Here is a 26,952-nt window from a genome sequence, read left to right on the forward strand (position 1 = left end):
ACCCAGGAAACAATTCCTCCAGAACTTGCTTATGCTTCTCAAAGAATCCATCCATTTCATACAAGCTGTCCAATGTACTGGCATCAAGTTGCAACTGTATTCCTATCTTAGCCTTTCAAGATAAAAGAATCTGTCTTATCCCTGGTATTGATAATGTATCTTCATTATTTCACTTAATCAGTTTGGTCAAAAGTCCGTCAGTTTTACTGCTCTTGTTAAAAAAATGAAACAAGACAGTTTTTAGCTTAACCATTTTTCTCTAATTTTTCTGCCTATTAATTTCCATTCTAATCAAACCTTCAGCCTACTCGGGCTCAATCCCCAGCATCTCACATGGTTCACTGAGCAGCACCAGGAGTAATCCCTGAGCACAGAGCCAGGAGCCAGGAGTAAGCCCTGATCACCACTGAGTGTAGCCCCCAAAACCAAAAATATCCCCTTTGATCTCTCTGTAGCCATATGCACTATTCAAACAACAACAAAAACCATTGATTTTTCTAAATATTAATACTGGTTCCTTTTTTCCTTTTTCTGGTTACAAAACCTATTTTGTGTGACATATCTATTGAAGCTTATTAAAACTTCATGGCACTCGGGGTTGGAGAGATAGTACGGCAGATAGGAGGCTTGCCTAGCACAAGGCTAACCAGGGTTCAATTCCTGGCACCCCATACAGTCCCCAAGCCCAACAGGACCAAGTCCTGTGTGCATCACCAGGTGTGGCCAAAAAAAACCTCAAAAAATTAATAAAAACAAACAACAATAACAACAAAAAAACTTTTTGGTAGAGATAGCCAGAAAAATAGTACAGCGGTTAAAGAACCTGCCTTGGGGCTGGAGCAATAGCACAGTGGGTAGGGCATTTGCCTTGCATGCTGCCGACCCAGGTTCAATTCCCAACATCCCATATAGTCCCCTGAGCACCTCCAGGGCTAATTCCTGAGTGCATGAGTCAGGAGTAACCCCTGTGCATCGCCATGTGTGACCCAAAAAGTGAAAACAAAACAAAACAAAACAAAACAAAAGGATAAAATAAAGAACCTGCCTTGCACAATTCCAACTCCAGTTTAATTCTGGCATTGCATATGGTCCCCTAAGCACTGCCAGGAGTAATCTCTGAGCAGGGCCAGGTGTGTCGCCCCACAAAAAACAAGAAAGATTTTATGGTACAGAAAAATGGCCTCTTCAGGTGCTAGAGCATACGCACCAGGATACTGTCCATGGGTGTTAGGCATCCACTTGGCTAATGAAGCTGATCCAGATTGTGTCTCACTAACGGCTTCCAACTACACCTATACTTGATCAGGCTTTGCTCCTTGGGTTTACAGTTATACTATTAGGTATAATTTATGGTTTTGGACCACACTTGGCAGTGTGCAGGAGTTACTACTGCTCTGTGTCCAGATCACACTTGTGGTCCAGGTATTGAGCTCAGGAATATCCTGCATACAGAGCTTGTGCTCAGAGTGCTGGACTGTCTCTCTGCCCCTGCAGTGTGTTCTCAACAAATATTATGAAATGTCTCTAGTTGGTGGATTTCCTGAAATCAGTAAGTCTGATATCACTGCAGTCACCATGGCCTCTATTAGGGTTAGAACTGCTATCCTTTGCCATCCTAGGTGAGACGTTAGGTTCTAACCTAACCTATTTTTCAAGCAGATTTACTGTGCAGCACGTTGTTAGGTACGCTTGCTCTTATGCAATCTCACAACTTCCAGATTTGTGACTGCTGGCATGGGTGGGTTGAAATCCACCATCTTGCTACTTGTTTTTCATTTTTCCCATCTGTTCTGTTCCTTCTCTCCTTTTTCTGTCTTCTTTTGAATTTAATGTTTTATTGCATCATTTTTTTCTTCCCTGTTCACTTATGAGTCCACCATCATCACCTCCTCCCAGTTGTGTGCTATTATCATCATGGATTGTCCTTCTGTGTTATGATAGCCCAAACCACTATTGAAACCTTATTTTTACCTTTAATAGCTTTCTCTTTTAACATGTTGAGACTGGTCCTGAAATTGTGTTAGTTAAGCAACATCCATGCATGACTCTGGAGATATACATATACATAGGCATCAATGTGTGCAAATTTGTGGGGCCAACCCAACAGTGTTAGGGGGTCCATGCCCTAACTGCTTGGGCACTAGCAGAGTCATACCTGGCAGTGCTCAGGGGCCTTATAGTCAAAGGGTTAAACCCAGGGCCCCCATTTGAACTCCCTTTTCAGGTGTCACACAATGTGTTGGGAACTACTCCCCATGGAGTCTTGGGAGGGCACTCCCCTATAGTGCCAGGGACTGAACCTGGGAGCCCAGCATGCAAAGCATGTGCTCCGGTCCTTTGAGCTATCTCTGCTCATCTCCCCCCTCCTCCAACAATTATCTTTTATTCAGATTTATTTGGCTTTTGGGCCACAGCAGCTGTACTTAAGGCTTATTCCTGCCTCTGCACTCAGGGATCATTCCTGGCGGCACTCAGGGGGTCACCTGGGGTGCCAGGGACTGAATCTTGCATGTAACATAAACACCTTACCCACTAGGCCTAAACCAACAATGATCTTTTAAAGAGACTGATCATAAGAAAAGGACCTGATATCTCTTCCAGGGTGCAGCATTTTGTTGTGCAGACCCAGGGCCCACTGAGGCTCATCTCTCAGCCACCCGCAGGAGTCCTGCAGCAGGGCCTGCAGAGAAGGCTACGGTCAGACTCCTCTAGCTTCACCTTCAGGCTGACAGAAACACGTGGGTCCACTCTCAGCTCACGTGCATCGTCTCCAGAGAGGAGCTGGCCCTGTCCGTACATGACGTATCCTGTACACGATGCATCTTTTCTTCTGACTGCTCTGAAGGCTTTTTATCACTTATTTTGAGCAATTCACAATACGTCTTGTGTAATTTTATTCACGTTTCTTCCAGTTTGCTTGAGCTATATTTATGCTTATCATCAGTCACTCTCCCTCCAGTCAACTGCTTTGCCCTCTCAGCCTTTCCTGGAGCCCAGTGACACAGCACGAGCCTCTGTGCACTGTTTCAAGGCTCTCAAGGCTCACTCACACTCCTTTTCTGCTGGTGTTTTTCTGGAAGTCTTTCTCCTCCTCATTTAAGTTTGCATTGTTCAAAAACGTTTTCTTCTGTGTATCCCATCTATGGAGGATCCATTCAGCATATTGCATTCCCACATTTTCATTTCAGCTCTACAAGTTTAATCCCGCTCTCTTCTTGATTCCCTGTCTTATTTATTAATTATGGGCTTAATTCTTTTTCAGTAGAATCCATCCATCCAGTTATTTGCTAACAGGCACTTACTATTCTAGTGACAACTTGTCTTTATTTTCCAGTTTATGCTACAGTTCTGTTATCATGGCCCACTTGAATTCCTTCCCTTTCTTTATGTCTATTAAATTTTGTTCTTTTAGCCTAGAGATAGCACCCTCCCAGGGACTGCTTAGGGCTGCAGGGTTCTGGGAAGGCCTAAGGGCTCCCATTGGCTGGCCACACCTTTAAGCTCTCTGTGGACGAGGCCTAACCTCAGACTCAAGTTTCTTCCCTCATGGTTAACAGCAGGCCCTCCTGAAGGGCTGCGAGTGAGTGACCACAGGGCAGGACATCCAGGGAGGCCCAGACTCTCCTGCACAGTGACCTGGAAGCCCGTGGAGCCCAGGAGCTGCAGAGGGTACAGCTCACAAAGAGCTCTTCTCACCCACCCACTCCCCTTCAGGTCTGGATCTTTAGAAAATCGGAGCCTCCCCCTGCATGAGGATTTCTCACCAGACGATTCCATGAAGCGTCGTCCAGCACGACCCAAAAAATTCCTCTTCTTAAAACAAAATCCAACCCTGCCCAAGCCTTCCCAGCCTTGCCCTCCTTCAATTCATTGTTGATTGTCTTGTTATTCTGAATTTTTCTCTCTTTTGGTTCATTTTACTAAGTTTCCAGGAGAGGAGTGGAATAAACAAGTCTTGACTCAGAGAGCCTCAGTTCCACTTTCAATGCTGTTTTTAATCAGTCTTCCAAGTTTTGAACAATGACCGCATCTCAGTTCACGTTCTAAAGGCTTGGCTGGACACTGGCATACAATGCCCCATTCTCCTGCTTGCTCAGTGAGCGGGCGGCCTGGCATTTCCGCATCCGCGCTGCAGCAGCTGTTCTTATAAGCCCCTCCACGCTGCTATGGCCAAAAGCATGAACCAATTACCAGCAAGTCCCTTTTGGGGACGTGAGAGAAAAGGGGTTCCACACAGAGAAAGGATGCTGCTGTCCGGAGCCACATCAGTGACTTTTGAAATGAGTCTTAGGGAGACACAGTCGCCTCCTAGGACAGCATAGCCCCGATGCCAGGAGGTTATGTGGCCGCAGTCAGAACAAGCATCTCATTGCTGGGTTGCCTGCTCTGCTCAGGGGCTCACCAAGAGCCCCTCACTTTCCTATGCCAACAGAAACTGCAGAGAAGGTTGTGTGCTCCTTGGTCAACCGCAGGGAAAGAGACGCCTGGCCCACCGGTGCTGAGAGGAGTACTAAGGAGGACTATGGTGAGCGCGCTTCAACTCTGTACAGGGGTGGGGGACTCAGTAGCCATTTGCAGATGTCAAATGGTAGAAAACCACTGAATTAGATTCCTTGGAGCAGCTGTCTGAGAGATACTATGAGATAATATACTTAAAATAGTCTTCAATCCAGCAATGAGTTACTGGAGTAACTCATTTAACAATTCATTTGTTGTTTGGGCAACAACAAACTCAGAAAACCTATGAAGTAGGAGCTGGTGTACTATGCACCTTGAGGTCCTGTCAGCATCTACTCCAGCTTCGGGGAGCACTGAGTGGGCCAAGTCCATGGGTGGACCGACAGGAAGTGGCACCCCAGCAGGGCTGGCTCTCTCTCTGCTCTGAGCAGGTGCTGTGGCTGGGGGAGTGGCCAAGAGTATCAGACTCAGCATATCAAGGTCTCAGAATTGATTGAGAAAGGAAAGAGTATCAATGAAGTTTAAAGGGAAAACAAGTGAATGAATTCCAACCTCGTTGTGGAGAAAAAAGAAAATCAATCCAAGTTTAAGAAGGTTTAGAAAAAGAAGAAGAGCAACCTGCCCTATTTCTCTGCACATCTGGTTTCCCAATAAAAACCCTGAAGTTCCTTCTCTTTCTGCATCTATCCCTACCGTACTAACCACAGGCCTCTATAAGAGCAGCTCATTTTGGTGAAGTAGAAATGAGAGTTGGCAAGGGGTAGGGGGGACATTAAAAGACACAGGGTGTCACATGACTAAACAGCCTGGGTTGGATAATTATAATTTTTCCTGCTGACAACAGGAATTGCAGGCATTTCCTGTGCCAGTACCAAGCTCCCAACGGTACCCAATTTCCCTGCAGAATGTGGGGACTCTGACAGGTTTATTCTCCAGCCCCAGTTCTGCTTTAAGTTTTGGGGTTACACCGGTGATGTTCAGGGGTTACTCCTAGCTCTGCACTCAAGAATTACTCCTGGTAGTGCTTGGGCAACCATATGGATGCCAGGGATGAAACCTATCTGGGGTGCAAGCAAAACAAGTGCCTTACCTGCTGTACTCTCTGTCTTTTGTTGTTGCTCTCATCTCTTGTTTTAATATTCTCTAGCTGCAGACTTCCCAGACTGGTCTGCAGGATTTCCTTGTCTCTCCTTTACCCTGAAGCAGTGTCTTCCACTTGCTGGGAACTTCAGCCTTGGAGCCGAGCCCCCTGCTTGGTGGACCTCCCTTGTAAGCCCAAACAGTGCAAATAGTGCAAATACTATGCACTATTTAGACTTTTAGATGCTTATCATTCACTATCCCATCTCTACACTTCATTCTCTTCTTTAAAAACCATATTCTCTCTTCTTGAACTCTATTTTTTAGAAGCATCTTTTTGTTGTTGGGCCACACCCAGTGATGCTCAGGGCTTACTCGTAGCTCTGAACTCCTGGAAGTCACAGGGGACTATATAGTATGCCTGGGACAGAACCTGTGTTGGCCCTGTGCAAGATGAGCAGACTTCCCACTGTACTATCACTCCAGCTCTAGAAGCATTTTTTTGAGGGGGGGGGGGTCACACCCAGCAATGTTCAGGGGTTACTCCTGGCTCTGAACTCAGGAATTGCTCCTGGCGATGCTTGGAGGACCATATGGGATGTTGGGGATCAAACCCAGGTCAGCCGCATGCAAGGCAAATGCCCTACCCATTGTACTATCACTCCGGCCCCTCTAGAAGCATTTTTAACGAACAACTGTTGGTAATAAACTCACTATTTTTGTTTACTTCAAAATACGTTCATATCTTTAAAAAAAAATTTCACTGACTGCCATGGCTAGATTTTTTGACACCAAGGATTTGCAAACACAGTTTAGAAAAGCTGGATGGGCTGTTTTGGTTTAGGACTCAAAACCCCAGAGGCAACTGAAAGGAGGTACTTTTCCTGACAAACTTACAAATAAATATTTGAATACGGATTTAGCAACAACCATAAAAAGCATGTAGTACTGCAGGAAAGAACAGTGTTTTCCTGATAAATCTACATCCCAGCTGATAAACATCCCACAAACTGCTGTTAAAAATTCAGTGAGGCTTCCCGGAAAGGCTGTGAGGCTGGCGTGCAGGCATTTTGCTTTCATAGGCCTCTGAGCACAACTCTTCTCCCCTCTCACATGTCCTTGTCTGCTTCTACCTCAGTCATCTTCACAGTCATCTTACTGAGCACAAACTTCCTGAAAGTGAATTCTACGATGTCACTTCCCCTTCCTTGCCTTTGCTGCCAGCTGCTGTGAGACGGGCTTGCACAAATGCTCATGGGTGCATGCTTGGCTTATTTGATGGGCTTGCCTGGAGTTTTTGTTCTCACACTTGTGCCTGCTTCAGGGGGCACAACTGATCTTGGTGTTCCCCCATCTTTTACGTGTGGTGTCCATACACACTTGAGTGTGATGGTGCTGGCGTCCCACACAGCAGTGCTGTAGGATTATATGTGGAGCACCGGGTAGCATACTCAAGACCTTGCTCATGCTCACCGACAGGAGAGTTTAGCTGCTGAATCTTTAAGTAGGCATCATTTCAACGGAAAGATCAGGTAAACAGGAGGTTCAGGTACACAGACGTCTTCCTCCTCAGCTCAGAAGCCGGCTCTCTCTGTGCACCAGCTCCCCAAAGGAGGCCTAGGAGGTGGCACCCGAGAGGTTCCAGCCCAGCTGCAGGGTTGCTGGCAGAACAGGCTGGCCCTCATGCAGAACCCATGTCTGGGCATGACACACCCATGTGCCTACTGAGACTCTGCCAAGCACACTTTTCACCTGCCAGCAATACCATGCCTCCACACTCTCACCCTTCCACTTGACAAGGCCTGTCTGGAGAAAGTCTGTTAAGGAATGAATACAGAAACAGTACTCCTGCCCAACAGAGGTATGTGGGGTCCCAGAAGTGCCCAGAGGAAGAAGGCTAGTGCTTTTCTTGGTTCCCCCAGCTTTGCCGCCCACCTCGAATGCAGTGGTACCAGGATGGCCCCACCTGCCATAGGAGGTGGCTGATACCAATGCCCCTGGTCATCAGTATGTACTGTCACACTTCCAGGGAAGCCTCTGGGTCCCTGTGGGCACATCCTGGAGTCCCACAGATCTGCCTCTGCCTGCCTGGAGCAGCAGCAGACCTGCAGGGGATGAAGTGCTCATTCCCTCAGAACAGTCTCTCAGACCCACCTATAATCCCCATTCTCACAACACAGAAATCCTAGCAAGTCAAATCACTGGGGTTATGGCAAAGGATGCCAGAGGGTCTGACTAGGCAGCCTGGTGGCTTGAGAAGGTTCCTCTGGAGCCCAGGTGTGCTGCTCTGCCGGCACTTGGATGCCCTAGAACCCAGGGCACAAGCTCTCTTCAGTTTTCCAAGGAGGTCACTGGGCTCAGCCCCAGCCCATCTCAGCTCCCAGCAATCTCCCACTGCTCTCATCCTTCGGACATCCCCAAGGCGTAAGAAGCTGCGAACTGGAGCGATGAAAACCAAAACCCACACCCTGTAAGTCTCCACATCACATGGCAGTCTCTTAGCACAGGCTCCTGCAAACCCACCCACGGGAACGCCAGGTTGCAGAACGCCCCCTGTGGGGGCAGATGGGAAGCATCTGTCCCAGAAGCAACATGGTGACGACTGGGAGACATTCCCCTTCTCCAAAGCACTTCCTGTTCTCCTGAATGCCTTGTGCTCCGCCTGCTCCTTCCCTCCACCAGTGACTCAGGCCCAAGCTGATGCCCTTCCCACACCCCACCCTTACTCCCGCAGTCTGCCCACTCACCAAGTCCTCCCTTCGTGCCCACCATTACGCTGACCTAGGCTGTCCTTACCTCTCTGCCAGGCCCTCAACCTTCAAGCCACAGATACACTAGCATTACGAAGGGCTGAGATCTCTGAGATGTGATGTGCAAAGCGCAAGTGACCAGAGGAAAAGCTGGCAAAATATAGCTTGGCCAAAATGCAAAAATATACTCAAAAGATGTCAGTCATGGGGCCAGAAACAAAGGACAGTGGGTTGGAAGCTAGGCTTGTACATGCCTGACTAGGGTTCAATTCCGAAGCATCAGATGGTTCCCCTAACCCTGCCAGGAGTGACCTCTGAGTACAGAACCAAGAGTAAACCCTGAGCACTACTTTGGTCAAACCCCTACTCCAGCCTCAAGCCCCCAAAAGTGAGGAGGATGAGGAGGATGGTACACAGACTGAGCATGTGTTCTGCCTGCAGCTGCCACAGGTTCACCGCTCACTACCGAGAGCAACAAGCACCAAGCCAGGTGGAGACCGGGTATCACCAAGTGTAGCCCAAAACAACAAACACCAAAGTGAAAAGGCAAGCCACAGACAAGAGGATCTATAAATCATACATCTAACCACAGGTTTATGTTCACCACACTTCAAAATCTCAGTAACAAAAAAACAATTTGGTTTAAAAGTAAGCAAAAGGAGTGGGAGAGATACTAAGTGGCTGACTATGTGCCAGACACTGCACTCAATCCCTAACACCCCTGGGTGCAAAGCTGGTGCCTCCTAGGTACCACTGCAAGGTCATGCCACTCCTGCAAATGTGAGGTGTGCCAGGAATGTGGGCTCCCAAGCACTGCCAGTTGAGACCCTGTTTTTTTTTTTCAGAGTGAAAACTACATGCACAGTTATTTAAGATATTTGCGGGTCCCCAAACAGCTCAGAGGGCCCCCAAATCCAATGCAGCGGCTTCCTTGGCCATTTCTGGCTGCATAGCAAGAGGCTATGTAAGTGCCACCGCAGGGTGTGATCCCCAGTGAACCTCAAACTGAAAGTCAAGAAGTGTGTGCTCAACCCAGCAGGCCCTGCCCAGCACCAGGACCACGGCCTCGTGTATCTCACCAAGAGTGTGAGCTCTGGAGAAACAAGTGCAAGTGCTGCAGATGAAGGAGTGAAAACCTCAGCGAGCATCGAGGCCAAGAGTCTGATCCGGGTGGAAGCAGAGCTAAAAACTTTGTGGGTACCACAGCCAGGCACGCCTGCAACCCTGTCATCACAACATCAATAATGAAGCAGAGGATGGCAGAAGGGAAAAATAAACTGAAAAGAAGTCATCTGAACACTCAAAACTATGAGGTGACTGGCCTCGGTCATCATCAGGGAAGCACGAGTCAAAGCCACGAAGCAGCACCTCATCCCTGCTGGGATGGGGACAATGAGACATGGACAGAGTCGGAGAAAGAGCACAGGGATGAGACACTGGCTTGCACACAGCTGCTTCTGTCACAGTACAGTTTCAATCCCTGGCTCCACATATGTCCTTGAGCACTGCCAGGAGTGATCTCTGAGCATTGGCAGGTGTGGGCCAGACTACCCGCCAAACAGTGACAGGAGCTGTGAGGACATGGGAAAGCAAATCTCTCACATGCTGCTGGGAATGTAAAAAAGGCAAATCCTTGAGAAAACAACCTGGCAGTTTCTTAAAAGGTAGAAACAAAATTTACCAGCCAACTCAGCAATTCCTCCCTCCAAGATCTACCCAAGAAATGGAAAGTGGGGGGTCCATACTGAGAATTCTCAGCAGTTCTGCCCCGCAGAGCCAGCAACAAAGGAGCACAGACCAAACACGGGCACGAAAGTAAGAGGAGCATCAGGAGGAAGGGTGGTTATGAGCCAGCTCAGAGACTGAACAGGATGTTTACCCGCATGCATGAACATGGGCTTGGGGAGGGGGGCAGCAGCAGAACCTGGGGGCTACTCTAAAACTGGACAGTGGGGATGCTGCACATGCTGAAAACTTTATTGGAACCTCTTAAAACTAGAGGATTCTGTGGCGTGCTAAGTGTATTTCATTGAAGTGGCTCCTCTCTTTGGGCGCCGAAGGGGCCAGCTGTGCCCAGCAAAGCCCTACAGCCGCATACTCACGTGTTTCAGAACAGAAAGACTGTGTGCCCAGCTCTTTGCCAGGACCCAAACCGAAATTCAACATACCTCTAGCTACCACCTGCCCCTAACGGTGCGTTGATCAGCGGGTGCCTCATCCAGGTCCTGGACAGGTGCCCTTGGAGCCTCCTCCATGACGGCCATCTGGGGCCCCCCGATCAATGAGACTCAAAGGGAGCATGGTAGGTCCAGGCCACAGGAGCAGAGCTTACCCATAGCGGCTCGGACCCCCACCAGTGTCCCAGTCAAGAAACAACAAAAATGTGAATCACGTCTGAGTGGGGAAGGGTAAGGAACCGGTCAGCACCATGCTGAGGGCAACCATGCTGCACACTACACCAAGACCTCCTGCGCTCCCCTTCACCCTGGTCTTCGGCTCACCATCTCTCTGGACCTAGTGTACTGTTCTCAGTGCCTGCAGATGATCGATTAAGCACAGACTCCAGTACCTTCTCATAAGCAACACAAATGGTAAAATAGCATCTGCTGCAAAGACTGACATGTTTGGTGAGGGAGGACAGAGCTGAACTCAAGCACCACTTGTCCAGGGGAATGCAACGGAACATGCGTTGGAACTGAGCCTGTCAACAATTTTCCAGAGTAGAAGCACAAGTGCACAGGTAGAGGAAGCGAAAGCCACGAGACACACTGCCCTCAAGGACCACATGTCATTAAAGCTACCCATGAGAAAAGACAAAAGATGGTCCAGGGGTCAAAATACTTGTCTGGCACATGGCCAACCCCGGATAGATCCCCAACACTGCAGAGGATCTTCCAAGCACTCACAGGAGTGATTCCTGAGCCAAGACAGGAGTAAGCCTTGAGCACACATGGTGTGGCTCCAAATCCGCAACAACAAAAACCAAGGAAGATGGGAGGGCAGCACAGCACAGCCCCGGGCACTAGTTCTACTACTAGTCACTCTGACCCCTCTGGGAGCTGCCAGCTCAGGGGGGCAGCCTAGGTGACCCTGCCTGATCACCTTGGCGGTCTGTCTGCAGTTCCCTGAGACCCAAGCTGAGTTGCTCCTGGACTTCCGGCCACAGAAACCGTGAGAAAGGATAACACGAGACTGTTTTAGGTCCCTAAGTCGTGGGGTGGTTCGTTAATATGAGAACAATCACTGACCATGAAAGGTGGGTCTAAGCTGTATCAAGTTCCTGTACCATGAATCCTCGCTGTGAAAACTAGTGAAGTTCTTCAGAACAAGAAGAACCCAGAGGGAAACAGAGCTAAGCAAAGAAGAGGTAACGTAAGACCCTGTGAATTCATGGACTGCTGAAAAAGGGTTCTGATACTATAAAGTAGAGCATGTTTCACTCCACAATAAGAGATTCCAAGGAGGGGCAGGCTCGAATGGAAATGAGGATTAAAAGCAAATGTAGAAAATGAACAAAGAAGATCCATTCTCAATCCAGACTGCACATTTAAAATCACTTGGGAACTTCAAAACACTGTTTGCAAAAGTAGCCGGGGGCAGGACCCAGTATGTTTTAGAAGTTTAGATGATTTTCATATGCAGCTAGAACTGAAAATACCGAGAGACAAGAATATAACTAGAGAATCTCAGAAACCACCAATAGCAAGTTCCACACCACATCCCAGTGAGCAGTGAAAAGTCGCTGAGTCGCGCAGAAGGGGCAGGCACCCCAAAGCCCACCTGCATGTAAAGTCCCACTATGGAACACCCAGTGCCGGTTGTCAGAGATCAGAACACATGCTCACCTCGGCATCCCCACCTACACTGCAGGGACAGTTCTCTGCAGGAAATGGGCACAGAAATCGGTAGAGCTTGCTAGTATTCAGCAGAGTCTGTGACACGCCAGACCTGGGCTTGTGCTCCAGCTGCAGAAGCCAGAAACAGTAGCGGGGGCATGAAGACACTGTGCTGAGGTGCCACGTGCACTGGGACCTGAGCAACCCAGCCATCCAGCATACAGTGCAATGATTAGCCTTGCTGCCAACACCTCATAGGGAACCTCCCAGAAGACAGAGTAAAAACAATTGGAAAGATAATGAACAAAACACCCCAGATTGGAGGAGAACTAGAGATGCAAGAAACTAAGAAAATATAAAAGTAAAAAACCATATCGAGACTCATTATTAAAACCAGTAAAAAAAAAAAATCATCAGGGGCCGGAGTGACAGTACAGTAAGTAGGGCGTTTGCCCTGCATGCAGCCAACCCTGGCACTCTATGTGGTTTCCCTAGTCTGCTAGGAGTGATCCCTGGGCACAAAGCCAGGAGTAAGTCCTCAGCCAGGTGTGGCCCAAACAACAAACAAACAAAATTAATCAGAGTTCAGAGACCTCTCAGCAGAAGCCAGATACCACAAAAGATATCTTTAAAACACTAAAAGCAGAATCTCTGCTCCTCCCCATTCCATAAAAGCTGACTCTTCTAGTGCAGCACCAGCCACATCCCTAAGACAGGTGGTGAAGGTCAGAATAAATGGATTTGGCCATACTGGGTATCTGGTCACCATGGATGCCTTTAATTCTAGCAAACTATGACCATCAACAACACCTTCACTGACCTTAACTACATGGTCTAACGTTTCAGTATGATTCTACCCACAAATTCAATGGCACAATTAAGGCAAAGAATGGGAAGCTGGTCATCAGAAGAATGCCTGCGTGTATCTTCCAGGAGTGAGATCCCGCCAAAATCAAATGGGGTGACCCTGGTACTGAGTATGTCATGAAGTCCACTGGCATCTTCAGTACCTTGGAGAAGGCTAGGGCTCACCTGAAGATTACTGCCAAAAAGGTCACCATCTATGCCCCTCTGTCAATGCCCCCAATACTTGTGATGGGCTGAACCATGAGAAATATGGTAGCCTCCAGAATGTCAGCAATGTTTCCTGTACCACCAACTGCCTGGCTCCCCTAACCAAGGTCATCTATGACAACCTTGACCTCACAGAAGGTCTCATGACTCCAGTCCATGCCATCAATACCACCCAAAAGACCATGGACGGCCCAGGACATCAGCTCTGCTGCCACTGGCATTGCCGAGGCTGGGGGCAAGGCCATCCTGGAGCTCAATGGAAGCTGACCGGCATGGCTTTCCATGTCTCCACCTCCAACACCTGGCCTGATGCCTGGATAAAGGTGCCAAATAAGATGTTGGGAAGGAGGTAACCTTTGCCTCACAAGGGCCCCTCAGGGGCAACCTGGGCTACACTGAGGACCAGGGTGTCTCCTGCAACTTTAGCAGTAACACCTGTTCTTTCTTCAATGCCAGGCTGGCATTGCCCTCCAAGACCTTTGTCAAGTTCATTTCCTGATAAAACATGAGACTGGTTACAACAACAGGGTTAACAGGATCATGGACCTAAGGGTCCCCAGGGCCTCCAAGTGTGGGGAAAGCATCCCCAGGACCACCAAGCCCCTGTGAGGGCATGAAGAGAAAGTGAGAGGCTCTCTACTGCTGGGGAGTCCTGTCCCCACTCACCCAGGACAACGATAAGCTCCTGACCTCAACAGATTCCATCTCAGACCCACTGAAGAAGGGAGATACTGAGGGAGCCCTACTCAGTCTTCTACCATCAATAACGTACACACTATACCCCACTACCACCATGCACACAACACTAAAACTTGGGGCTATAAAGAAAATGCTGGGGTTAAGATGCATGCTTTGAATGCAGCTGACCCTTTCAAACCCCAGCACCACATATGGTCTGGAGACCAGCCAGGAGTAATCCCTGAGCATTGTCTGGTGTGCCCCCACCACGGCCAAATATCAGAAAATAACAAGATATCCAAATAAAAAATCTTGACCTACAGGCCAGAGTGATAGTACAGCGGGTAGGGTGTTCGCTTTGCATGTGGCCAGTCCAGGTTCGATTCCCAGCATCCCATATGCTCCTCCAAGCACTGCCAGGAGTAATTTCTGAGTGCAGAGACAGGAGTAATCCCTGAGCATTGCTAGGTGTGACCCCTCCCCCACCAAAAAAAAAAGAAAACCTTGACCCAGAAATCTACACCTATCTAAAATATTCTTTTGGAGGGATGTGAGGGGGTGGCTACACCTGGCAATGCTCAGCACTCAGAAATCACTTCTGGCTGTACTTGAGATCGTGTGGGATGTCAGGAATAGAACCAGGTAGACCACAGGCAAGACAAGTGGCGTATCCACAATCTCTCCTGCCCACGTTTTGGAATGGGGCTAGAGAGACAGTATAACTGTAAGACACTTGCCTTGCATGCAGCAGACCTGGATTTGATCCCCAATATCCCTTATGATCTCTGAGCACGGTCAGGAGTGATTCCTGAGTGCAGAGCCAGGAGTTAAATCTGAGCGTCTGCCCCCACCCCCACCCTCCCAATTTTTTTTTAACTTAGATATTCTGAAATTACAAAGTTATTCATGATTGGGTTCTAAGCATACAACATTTCACTCCCTTCACCAGTGTCCACTTCCCTCTACCAATCACCTCCTCACTCTTATTGCCTTCCACCCACCAGTAAAACCAACTGAGAAAATTTTAATTAAAAAATGAAGGGGCTGGAGCGATAGTAGATAGTACCATGATTAGGGCATTTGCCTTGCATGCAACCAACCTGCGTTGGATCCCCATATGGTCTCCCAAGCACCACCAGGAATAATTCCTGATTGCAGAGCCAGGATCACCAAGTGTGGCCCAAAAAACCAAAAATAATTTAATTAGTGAAAAGACTTATTTTTTCCCCCAAGAAGCAAAAAATGAGATGTAGTTGCTAAGAGATCAACAGCAGGATACTAAAGGAATTTCTTCAGACCAAAAGAAAATGAAACTACCTACTAGGCAAAACCGAAATGAATGTGTAAAACAGAAAAGAGCAAAGGCAGCAATAGAAATGGCAAGTACAGAAAAATATAGGCTTTTCCCGTCATTTAAAATTTCTTTTTGTTTTGCTTTTGGTTCAGGGGCCTCACTCGATAATGCTCAGGGGTTACTCCTGGTTCTGAGCTCAGAAATTACTCCTGGCAGTGCTAGGAGGATCATATGGGATATCGGGGATCGAACCCAGGTTGGCCGCATGCAGGGCAAATGCCCTACCCACTGAACTATCTCTCCGGCCCTAAAACTTTTTTTTTTTAAATAATGGAGTACTGCTATTTCTTCAGCCATTGATTAAGTTGACTGAACTGGGCATGAACTCCACATTACTTTCTTATTTTATTGTATCACTATGAGATACAGTTACAAAGCTTTCATGTTTGAGATTCAGCCATATAACAATGGATCACCCATCCCTCCACCAGTGCACACTCTCCACCACCAATGTTCCCAGTATCCACACCCCCACCAACACACACACACACACACACACACACACACACACACACACACACACACACACATCCCAGTCCTCACCCTGCCTCTATGGCAGACAATCTCCCCAATACTCTCTCTCTAATTTTGGGCATTATATTTTGCTCAAATTTTCCCACCACCGTTCAAGCCTACCTGCCAGGGGCAGATGCTAGATAATTTATTTTACATTGATCATTTTGAGTATCATGAGAACTCGCATGGCTATGATTGTAAGTGTAAATTTCTAGATTGTAAATGGCTGGGTTCCAGAGACATCTCTGTATAGCACTAATCCATTTTGGGATTCAACTGGGAGTCTCTGGGCCAGCACTGTTGGTGCACTAAGATGGCACCTGGAAGCAAATTGGGGGTGTGACAGCCAGTCTTCTGGGCGGGCAGGGACCAGGGGAAGGACAGCTTGGGTCCTCTGCCACCATGCCAGCCCTAAAACTTTCTTTACAAAGCTCAGGGATGTGGCTCAGTGGCAGAGCACCAGTCCATGAGCTCCATCACCAAGTGACCTTTGGTGGCAGGGCCTCATGATGTGGTCAGTTTATAACATGCCACGTATGTGGTCCCTGTACATCACAGCAGCTAAGCGAAGTGAAGGGGACATTTTTTTTTTCTTGATGAAATAACTGTCCTTGTAGCCAGGTAACAGTTTTCTCAATCAAGAATCAGAGAATTCCAGACAATCTTTTATTTTTTTAATTTTTATTGTAGGCACTGTGGTTTACAACAGTTTGCTGCTAATGATAGGCTTCATGCATACACAGCCTAGCACTATCCTCCCGCAGTGTCCCCCTCCCTCACCACAGCGAGTCTTCCCCCACCCACTCTCTCCCAGGTAAGCTTCCTACAAGAGATCAGTTCTAATCTCTGCTGCCTGTGGGCCCTGGTTATTCCCCTATTCTGTCTTTTTATATCTCACAGATGAGAGAGATCATTCTTCAGCCACTTCTCTGCGCTTAAGTTAACCCTCCGGCCTAAACACTCCCTGCCCTTTCGAGCATTCCTCTCAGGCCCATTCTCCCTCCCAGGAAGGCTTGCCCTCCAGTGGTAGGACGACCCCCAAAGTTGTGGGACTCCTCAATCCCCACCCCTCTGAACTTCTACTTCCAGTTTCAACAATGAACTCTCTTAGCAAGTCATCAAATCTGCTCAATCACCTCTCATCCAAATGCCCGGTGCAGCTCACTACAAATACAAATGCTGCTGGCCCTGTGCTGGAGGAGGCTGGATGGAGTCTCCTCCCAACCACCACACACCTACACTGAAGATGCTTTGATCAACTGTGGGCTCCACACCACTCTGCTCCCTCGGCTCTCTCCTGTGCTGGGTGCACCACCACCTGTCCTGTTGACGGCAGGAGCTACCTGCTCCCGCAGCCTCTGCTCCTTGCATGCACATTCAGGGCCGGCCCATAGTTTGTAACAGAAGACTGACTTCAGTCCTCTTGTCCCCACCTCACACCACTCCTGGAGTCAAAAATCTTCTAAAGGCTTTGCCAACATCCCTTTCTTTCAAGTGAAGGGGCAGTCTTCATAGAAGCATCTGCTGGAGCCATTCTGAACAGTTGCTACTTGCCCTGATGCCCGCTTTGATTTAAAGGGAAGTGACATTTACCCTACAGCCATCACACATTCCAGAGCTCAATGGCTACGTGTCCCTCTTTGGGGTCTGAGCTGGACAAGAGACCTCTGGCAGGTGCCTGCCTTAGCATCTCTGCCAGACTGTCACTCCTGCTGTTCCCGCAGAAACTGTCCCCCAAGGAGATCACCACTTGACAAGCCACAGTGTGTGTACTGCATGCTCTAGAATGGAAACCAGGGTCTTCCCTCACACATGTGAGACACAGGAAGGCCCACTCTGTGCACGTGTGTGTTCATGGTGCTGCATGCATGCTCTAGAGTGGAAACCGGGGTTTCACCTCACGCATCTGAGACGCAGAACTATCCCACCAAACACCAAGTCCCACTATACGTGCGCGAGGGTGCGTATGCGTGCTGTATGCATGCTCTAGAATGGAAGGTCTCACCTCACACATCTGAGACCCACCAAGCATCTTTGCTGGTGCCATTCCCAAGTGCTCCTCTCCAAAGCACATCCTCTTTCAGACCCAATGGGCCTCTATCTTCTGAACACCGAAACTCTTAATTGCACTACCTAAATAACTTAATCATGCTTAGCACTAGCTCACAATGTAAGAGTACATCTCTGATGAATCTCATTAATTCTTCCAGTATTTATTTTCCAGTCATTCATTAATTCAGTCCAAAAGTAAAGACCCTATGCTTCTGTGTCAGTACTGGGTTAAGTTTGGGGGAAACTGAAGAACAAAACATGGCAAAACTTGCTACTTGCCATGAATCACTGCTACTTGCTACTTATACTTTGAATCATTTTAACTATCACATCTTAATTAAAAAAAAAAAAAAACTGGCACGGCTTGCCTTAATCTTCCACAGATGAGACAGAAGAAAGTGATTTGCCTTCAGCACTGTTAAGTCCAGTAACTGCTGTAAATGAATAAGGCTCCACAAAAAAAGACTGGCAGGGAGCACTGACACTAAACTGACTTAGAAACAGCTTTACCTCTGAGGGAGAATAGCTGAGCTGAGACCTGAAAGAGAAGGAATCTACCAGCCCTAAGCTGTAGAAGAAGGGGTGGGCATGCAGGTCCTGAGAAAGAAGGCCTCTGAGCTTGGGAAATAGGCCCCAAGGCACACATTAAGATTTTCAATTGTGGGACTGGAGAGATAGCACAGTGGGTAGGGCATCTGCCTTGCACGTGGCCAACCCAGATTCAATTCCTAGCATCCCATATGGTCCCCTGAGCACCGCCAGGAGAAATTCCTGAGTGCATGAGCCAGGAGTAACCCTGTGCATCGCCAGGTGTGACCCAAAAAGCAAAATAAAAGATTTTCGACGGTACAAGTACGGCCACAGAGGAGGGTTACCCACAAGGAGGGTTACCCACCACCGAAAGTTTAAAAAAAAAAATATATATATATAGTTTTATTTTTATTTCCAAGACTAGAGAGATAGCACAGTGGGTAGGGGCACTTGTCTGGCATGCAGTCGAAGGAGTTGAGTCCCCCAAACTACCACACCCCATAAGGTCCTCCCAAGCACCACCAGGAGTTGATCCCTGAAGGCAGAGCCAGGAGAATGCCCTGAGCATCAATGGGTCAGGCACAAACGCAAAATAAATAAAAATAAATAAAAAGAACCTGGCAAAATCTCAAACATGCAAAAATTAAATAACATGATTCTCATTAACAATTAGGTCAAGGAAAAACTTAAAAATAAATACAAAACTATCTGGAGAAAAATTGAAATACAGGTCATGAGAACCTACAGGACTCAGCAAAAGCGGCACCAAAAAGGGACATTTAGTGATACAGTTCTTCACAAGGAAACCAAAATTACAAACAATTTAACCTCACTTTTCCAGCAAGTTTTGTGAAAACAACAACAAATAAAACCAAAATTAATAAGATCAAAACAATAAGAATAATAGCAGAAGTAGACAAAATAGAAACCAAAAATATGAAAAATCAATAACACTAAGGGCTGGTTCTTGAAAAAGTAAAAACTTAACTATTCAGCAAAGTTTATAAATAAAAGAGAAAACTAATAAACTGGCGGTGGGGGGGTGATAATCAACAGCAGCATCACTTATCATTAAAGAAATCCAAATCGGGGGCTGGAGAGATAGCACAGCGGGTAGGGCGTTTGCCTTGCACGCGGCCGACCTGGGTTCGATTCCCAGCATCCCATATGGTCCCCTGAGCAGCGCCAGGAGTGACTCCTGAGTGCAGAACCAGGAGTAACCCCTGAGCACCGCCGGGTGTGACCCAAAAAGCAAAAAAAAAAAAAAAAAAAAAAAAAAATCCAAATCAAGACAACAATAAGATACCATCTTACACCAGTGAGAATGGCAACATCAAAAATAGTAGAACACTGTACTGGCGGGGATGTGGTAAAAAAGGACCCTTCACCTACTGCTTGTGGGAATATTGTCTGATTCAACCTCTGTAGAAAACAGTATGGAGAGTACTCAGTAAACTTAAAATTTAACTTCCACATAACCCAGTAATTCCACTTTTGGGCATCTACCCCTAGGACTTGACATTCATTCAAAAAGAGGTATGCACACCATTATTCATTGCTGCACTCAGTACAATCACTAAGGTACACAATCAACCTGGGTATCCAATGACAGATGAATGGATCATTAAGATATGGTAATATACACAATGGAATACTATGCAGCTTCAAGGATCGATAAAAACATGCAATCTGCTGCAACCCAATTGGAGCTGAAGGACATCATGCTGACTGAAGATCAGAAGGAGAAAGACAAACACAGGAAGATCTCCCTTATCTGTGGTATAGAGAATAACTGGAGGGGGAAACGCAGTAAACGGGAATGCCTTGATCACTCTTGACCCCAGAGATTGGAGAGAAGTACGGAGAAGGAGAGGGGAAGGAAGAAGAGAAAGGGAAGTAATGCATGACTGGAGCTGAAGCTGGTGATGTGGGAGTCTGGTGTAATCATACATGCAAAACACACATTCCACAACACTGAAAACATGAGACCTAAGCTGCAACCACTGGAACTCTGTAATGTGTTTGTAAAGGTGACAGGTGAGGAGAGGGACAGGAGAATGGAATACGGGTGCACTGGTGGTTGGACTGGTGTTGAAATATTATATATTATAAATATGTACCTAAACACCTCTGCCTAAAACTCAACTATCACTAACCTTGTAAATATTTTTAAAGTGAGCAAACAGGGGCTGGAGAGATAGTACAGCAGGTAGGACACTCACTTTATGGATGACCCAGGTTCATTCCCCAGTAGCCCAAAGCAGGTCTACTCCCAAGCCCCACCAGGAATGATCCCTGAGCACAAAGCCAGGAATAAGCCCTAAGCACTGCTGGGTGTGGCCCCCAACCAAAAAAGCTAGGAAAATTTACAATAGAGATCATATAAACACAAAGGATAATGAGAGGCTACTAAGAAAAACTGTATGCCATGATAACCTAGAAGAAACAGACACACTTTTTGGCTGGAGCAGATAAGGAAGGCAGTTACACACTGCTGGGTTCCGTCCCAGGCATTCCATACCACCCCCAAACCAGGAGTCAGCCCTGAGCACCTCCCAGTGTGGCAAAAAAAAAAAAAAAAAAGAGAGAGAGAGAGAAAAGAAATAGGTCCTTTAGATCAATGTAACTACCAAGACAGAACCAAGAACAGACAAAAGTCCTGGATCAGAAGCCTTTACTGAAGAATTTGACCAAATCTTCTAAGATAATCCCAGGTGTATCCTCCTCAGACTCAAAACACTGGAAGGAATACTTCTACACACATTTTAAGGTTGACATTATGCTGATACTAAAATCATTCAAAGATATTACATGCAAAAAAGAAAACTACAAACTAATATCCTTGAACACAAATGTAAAAATTCTCAATAAATTCTTGATAATGCATCAGAAAGATTAAATATATGGGTCCAGAGCAATAGGACAGTGGGTACATGTTTACCTTGCACGTAGCTGACCCAGGTTCACTCCATGCCACCTCAGAGTGTCCAGCGGAGCCCGCCAGAAGTGATCTCTGAGTGCAGAGCCAGGAGTAAGCCCTGAGCATCACTGGGTGTGACCCTCTCCAAAATAAAAAAGATCAAATACAGGGCTTGAGAGACCACAGTGGGTATAGCACTTGCCTTGCACAAAGGGAATCCTGGTTCAATCGCCAGCCAGCATTTCATACGGTTCCCTGATCACAATCGCCCAGAAGCATCACCAGGTGTACCCTGCCCCACCCCAATCAAATATCATCACCAAATGTGTTTTATTTGAGGCACACAAAGACAGTCCACTAGATGTTAATGTTATTGGGGTGATTACGCTGTACCAATAAAAAGAAGAAACAAAGGGCCAGAGAGACAGTACAGCAGGTAAGTCCCTTATCTTGCACGTGGCCAACCCAAGTACAATCTCTGGCACCCCATATAGTGCCCTGAGCACTGCCAGAAGTGATTTCTGAGGGCAGAGTCTGGAATAACTCCTTAGCATCACCAGTGGGAATCAAAAACAACAACAAATCATATAATATCAATGGATGCTGGACTATTCTTTTTTTTTTGCAAGGGTTAAGGTGCTTGCCTGCTTGACTAGCATACAGCCACCCAGATTTTTTTTTTTTTTTTTTTTTTGCTTTTCTGGTCACACCTGGTGATGCTCAGGCGTTACTCCCGGCTTTGCACTCAGGAATCACTCCTGGTGGTGCTCAGGGGACTGTATGGGATGCTGGGAACCGATCCCCGGGTTGGTTGCGTGCAAGGCAAACGTCCTACCCACTGTGCTATCACTCCAGCCCCTAGACCATTCTTTAAATTCATATAGAAAACAAATTCAAAATGGATTAAAGTAAATATAAGGTCAGAGAGATATGCAAGGGTTAAGGTGCTTGCCTGCTTGACTAGCATGCAGCCATCCAGATTTCATCCCTAGCCCCACAGATGATCCCAGAGCCACACCAGGAGTAAGCCCTGAGCACAGAACCAGGAGTTAAGCCCTGAGCACAGCTGGGTGTGGTCCCAAAACCAAATTTTAAAAGTTTAAAATAAAGATAAGTGAATTGTTCCATGATAATAGAATTAGGGACTCAATTCCAACAACAAGAAAAATGAGAGTAAACAAATAGGGAGTATGCTCAATTAAAAAGCTTTATAGCAAAGCGGGTAGGGTGTTTGTCTTGCACGCAGGGACCTGGGTTGATTCCTCCATCCCTCTTGGAGAGCCTGGCAAGCTACCGAATATTCCGCCCGCATGGCAGAGCCTGGCAAGCTCCCCGTGGCATATTCGACATGCCAAAAACAGTAACAACAAGTCTCACAATGGAGACATTACTGGTGCCCAGTGGAGCAAATCGATGAACAACGGGAGGACAATGCTACAGCGAGGACAATGCTACAGCGTAAAGGAAAAGATAATTAGGGATAAATGGCTCAATGAGCTGAGCTCACGATTGGCATGCAAAAAGGTCTGGGTCCAGTTCCCTGGGCCCTAGAGCACCACCAGGAGGGACCCCAAACACAGAGCTGGAATTTCTTACGCACACCACTAGGTTTGCCCCCAAACAAATACCATAAAAGCAAAACAGTCTAATAAATGAGATAAGATATTTGCATACCAAACTTCTGACACAGGTTACTACCAAGGGTAGGGGAGGCCAGAGTCAGAGTACAGTGGATAGGGTGATTGTCTTACACTTGGCCAACCCAGGCTTAATTCCTGTCAACACATTATAGTTCCCCAATCCCTGTCAGCAGTAACCCCTGAGCATCACTGGGTGTGACCCAAAAACAAACAAAAAATATTTAAGATATGGCCCCTGAGCATCACCAGGTATGGCCCCAAATCCAATCAATCAATCAATCAATCAATCAATAAAACCTAGTGCTTAAATAAATAAATAAATAAAACCTTTAAAAGATATTTTATTTATTTGGTGATGCACAAGGGTTACTCCTGGCTCATGCACTCAGGAATTACTTCTGGTGGTGCTGGGGGACCATATGGGATGCTGGAAATCGAACCCAGGTCAGTCGCATGTGAGGCAAATGCCCTACCCACTGTGCTATCACTCCAGACCCTAAAAGATATTTTTAAAACTGAGAGATGCCAGTAATAATCCAGTGGGTAGGGTACTTGTCTTGCACACAGCCCACTGGGGCTTGATACCCTGCACCACATACAGTGCCCCAAACTCCACCCACCAGAAGTGGTTCCTGAGGGCAGAGCCAAGAGCATAGCCTGAGCACCAGCTGGAGTGGTACAAAATAAATAAATAAATAAAACAAAACAAACAAAAAAACCCCACTAAATTAAATGTTTCCATTTTATTATATTGTATTAAATGTTTTTTAATTTTCTTCTTTACACAGGTCAAAATCATATAGTAATCACAAATTGGTCCTTACTGATTTATTTTCTGATCATCCTATTTGCCATTTCTTAAAGCTTTATTGGAATAAGTAATATAAACTACATTTGTTATGTGCCAAAGGGGGCAGGTTGGGATTGGGAGGAAACTGGGATATTGGTGGAGGAAAGAGCACACTGGTGGTGTTGGAACACTAAATGCTTGAAACAACTATATAACGAACAACTTTGTACATCAGTTGTTTTTAATAAAAATTAATTTTAAAAATAGTAAATAAATAAAATATCCTTTAGGTTCCTAAACATTTAGGGTTTTGTTTTTGGTCTGGGGGCTACACCCGACAGTGCTCAGAGCTTCCTCCTGGCTCTGTGCTCAATGATCACTCCTAGCAGGGTTCAAAGGACCCTATGGGGGACCGGGGATAGAACCCGGGTTAAATATGTGCAAGACAAGTTCCCACCCTGCTATGCTATCCTCTTTGCCTACCCCCACCCCTATTTATTATAAAATAGCATGGTACATAAACTCAAGAACACTATAAGAAAAAAGAATATACCTCTGCTCAGTTAGCCTGCACCATGCCAGACTACTAGGCTGACAGAAAGCAGCACACCTCTGAACTTTCTAACTTTGAGTATGTAATCTATTCAAAAATTAAATAACATTCCAGGAAGCAAAAGTAAAGATAAAAAAAAAAAACCAACAAAGTAGATCTATTAGAGTGAGTTTATATTCAGTAAAGCAAAAGATGACAGGCTATGGGAATTGGAAGCCGTTAACAAGAGGCAGAGTGTGCCCAAACTTTCCGGGATGACCCCACTCAAATCTACCCATCTTTACTCATCTCAATGCACTAAGAACATGTGTCACCCAGCTCACTCTTCAAGCCCTTGAACTAGTACTTCCTTTCTCTCCTCTCACATCTAAGAAAGTTTCAATAATAACTATCTTGCTTTGGGGCTGGAGAGATAGTCCAGCAGGTAGGGTGCTTGCCTTGCATGCAGCCGACCTGGGTTTGGTCCCTGGCACCCTATATAGTCCCTGAGTCCCTCTAGGAGTGGTCCCTGAGCACAGATCAGAAGCCCTGAGCACCACCAGGTGTGACCCCAAAACAAAACAAACAAAAAAGATCTTGCTTCATCCCCCCCAAGGGAAAAAAAGTCTCTAAGGTCCAGAGAGATCCTACAGCAAGTAAGGTGCTTGCGTTGCACGCAGTCAACCTGGGCATGATTTCCAGAATCACACATGGTTCCCTCAGCACCACCAGGAGTGAACACTAAGCACAGAGCCTGGAAGACCTGAGAACAGGTGTGACTGAAAAACAAAACAAAGTCTCCAGACAAGGCAGTCAGGGCAGTGTTGACACAAAAGGGACAAGACAGGCCTTCCCTCCTTGGACGAAGAACCTGATGACCCAGGGAGGATGAATTTGGAGGCAGTTAGCAGGACCTGAACCAAGCTGATGATGGTAATCCCAGAGTATCAAAAAGCTAAAGCCAAGGGATACTGGGAACACTGGAGGTAGAGAATGGGCACTGGTGGGGATGGGTACTCAATCATTGTATAACTGAAACCCAAACACAAAAAATTTAAGTCTACAAATGTACCACATGGTGTTTCACTAATAAAAAAAAAAAAGAAAGAAAGAAAAAAGCTAAAGCCAGAATGCAGTTAGAAGCTGACTCCAGTGGCCTGACTGAGGGGTGGGGGAAGAGGAGGTATGAATAGCAGGGCCACCGGTGTGTGAAGCAGCGTCCTCAATTACTGATTCAACCCTTCCCTATCAAAGGGTCAGAGCAGCTCTCTCCACCTCCTGAGGCCTGGGTCATGGCTCCAGAGTCCCCAGTTCAAAGGAGAAGGTGGAAAGACATGGAGCTCCCACAACTCTCTTGATGAGAATAGCAGTCCCAAACAGTGGCCCTGAGTTCAAGACTCAGAAAAGAACCACAGGCAGGGAATGTGAACAAGAAATAAGTTTCTGCTGCCGAGGGGCAAGGAAACATGGGGGTGATGTTATCACAACTTTCCCAAGTTGTCAAGGGTGCCAGAGAGATTGTACAGCGGGGAGGGTGCTTGCCTTGCACTCTGCAGACCTGGGTTCAATCCCCAGCTACACATACAGCCAGTTCCTCAGCCCACCAGGAGTGATCCCTGAGCCCAGAACCAGGAATATGCCCTAAGCACTACTGGGTGTGGCTCAAGAGCAAAAATAAATAAATAAATAAATTCCAATTCCTAATTCAGAAACCATCTTCCTTCTCCAATCTAATCTACACAATCCTGCCAGCTGCAAGCTCCTAAACTTGTCCTGCTCAGTAACCTGAGGGATCTTCCAATTAGCCAGATAACTAAAGTCTCTCAGAACTGAGTACAAAGATCACCGTGTTCAGCTCCCTATTTCCTTATTCCTAACACTATCTGCAAAACTTCAAACCACATACAACCCCCCTCCTTCCTTTGCCCCTAAACCTAGAACACTGCCTGCTACCCCACAAACCTCCCCTCCCCTTAATGCGAAGACCAGCCTCCCTGAAACTACCTAACAGTCATCACACTCCTCTTCCCTCTGAGCATTCCAACATAAAAGTGTTCTGCAAACACCTAATTAGTTCTCCCAAAGCTGCCGCGGAGAGCATAAAGATGACACATGTGTCTGTGTCCCCATAAACTTTACAGGGCCCCAGGATCTAAGAATGGAGAGTGTCTGCCTTGCAGGCATGGGGCTATGAGGTGGAGCCCTAGCACCATCCCACAACACAAATGTGATTTCCAGCAGAACAGGCACCACAACCAGGTGTGCACATACATTGTAATCAAACGTGCAATGCTCAGCAAGCACTTCACCCAAAGGTGTGTATAAGCAAGACTGAAGTGCACAATCCCTAGCAACAGCTAAGTGTGGAAACACCCAAGCAGGTGTTTATGACCCCAGTCACCACAAAAGAACCAAGAGTGTAGGTGCCCAAACAGGTGTGCTTGACTCCAGTCATCACAGAAGAACCAAGTATGTAAATACCCAAACAGACGTGTGTGACCCCAAGTCACCACAACAGAACAAGTGTGTAAGAGCCCAAAAGGTGAGTGTGACCTCAGTCACCACAATAGTAACAGTAACAAAAGGAGGGGAGGGGGCACACTTCACTTAAAACAGGCTGGGATCTGCCATTGGCTGTGGAGCAGATCCCTCCCGAAGCACCATTGGGCGTCTATCACAGAAAGGCTCGAAGAACTCTCTCCTTCCCAAAACCCTTGAAAGAAAAGTATTCCACATGTCTG

At 46.8% G+C, this 26,952-nt stretch overlaps 1 protein-coding gene and 1 pseudogene across 1 annotated transcript in view; one reads left to right on the forward strand and one right to left on the reverse strand.

Annotated features, from left to right (window-relative positions):
* The window catches only part of ARHGAP39 (Rho GTPase activating protein 39), a 62,611-nt gene that overhangs the window by 32,426 nt on the left and 3,233 nt on the right, over positions 1–26,952 (reverse strand). The gene's annotated exons all lie outside the window — the stretch shown is intronic.
* Positions 10,542–13,807, forward strand: LOC130033625 (glyceraldehyde-3-phosphate dehydrogenase-like; annotated as a pseudogene).

This window comes from Sorex fumeus, unplaced genomic scaffold (genome assembly GCF_029834395.1).
Source record: "Sorex fumeus unplaced genomic scaffold, SorFum_2.1 ptg000054l, whole genome shotgun sequence".
Taxonomy (NCBI): domain Eukaryota; kingdom Metazoa; phylum Chordata; class Mammalia; order Eulipotyphla; family Soricidae; genus Sorex; species Sorex fumeus.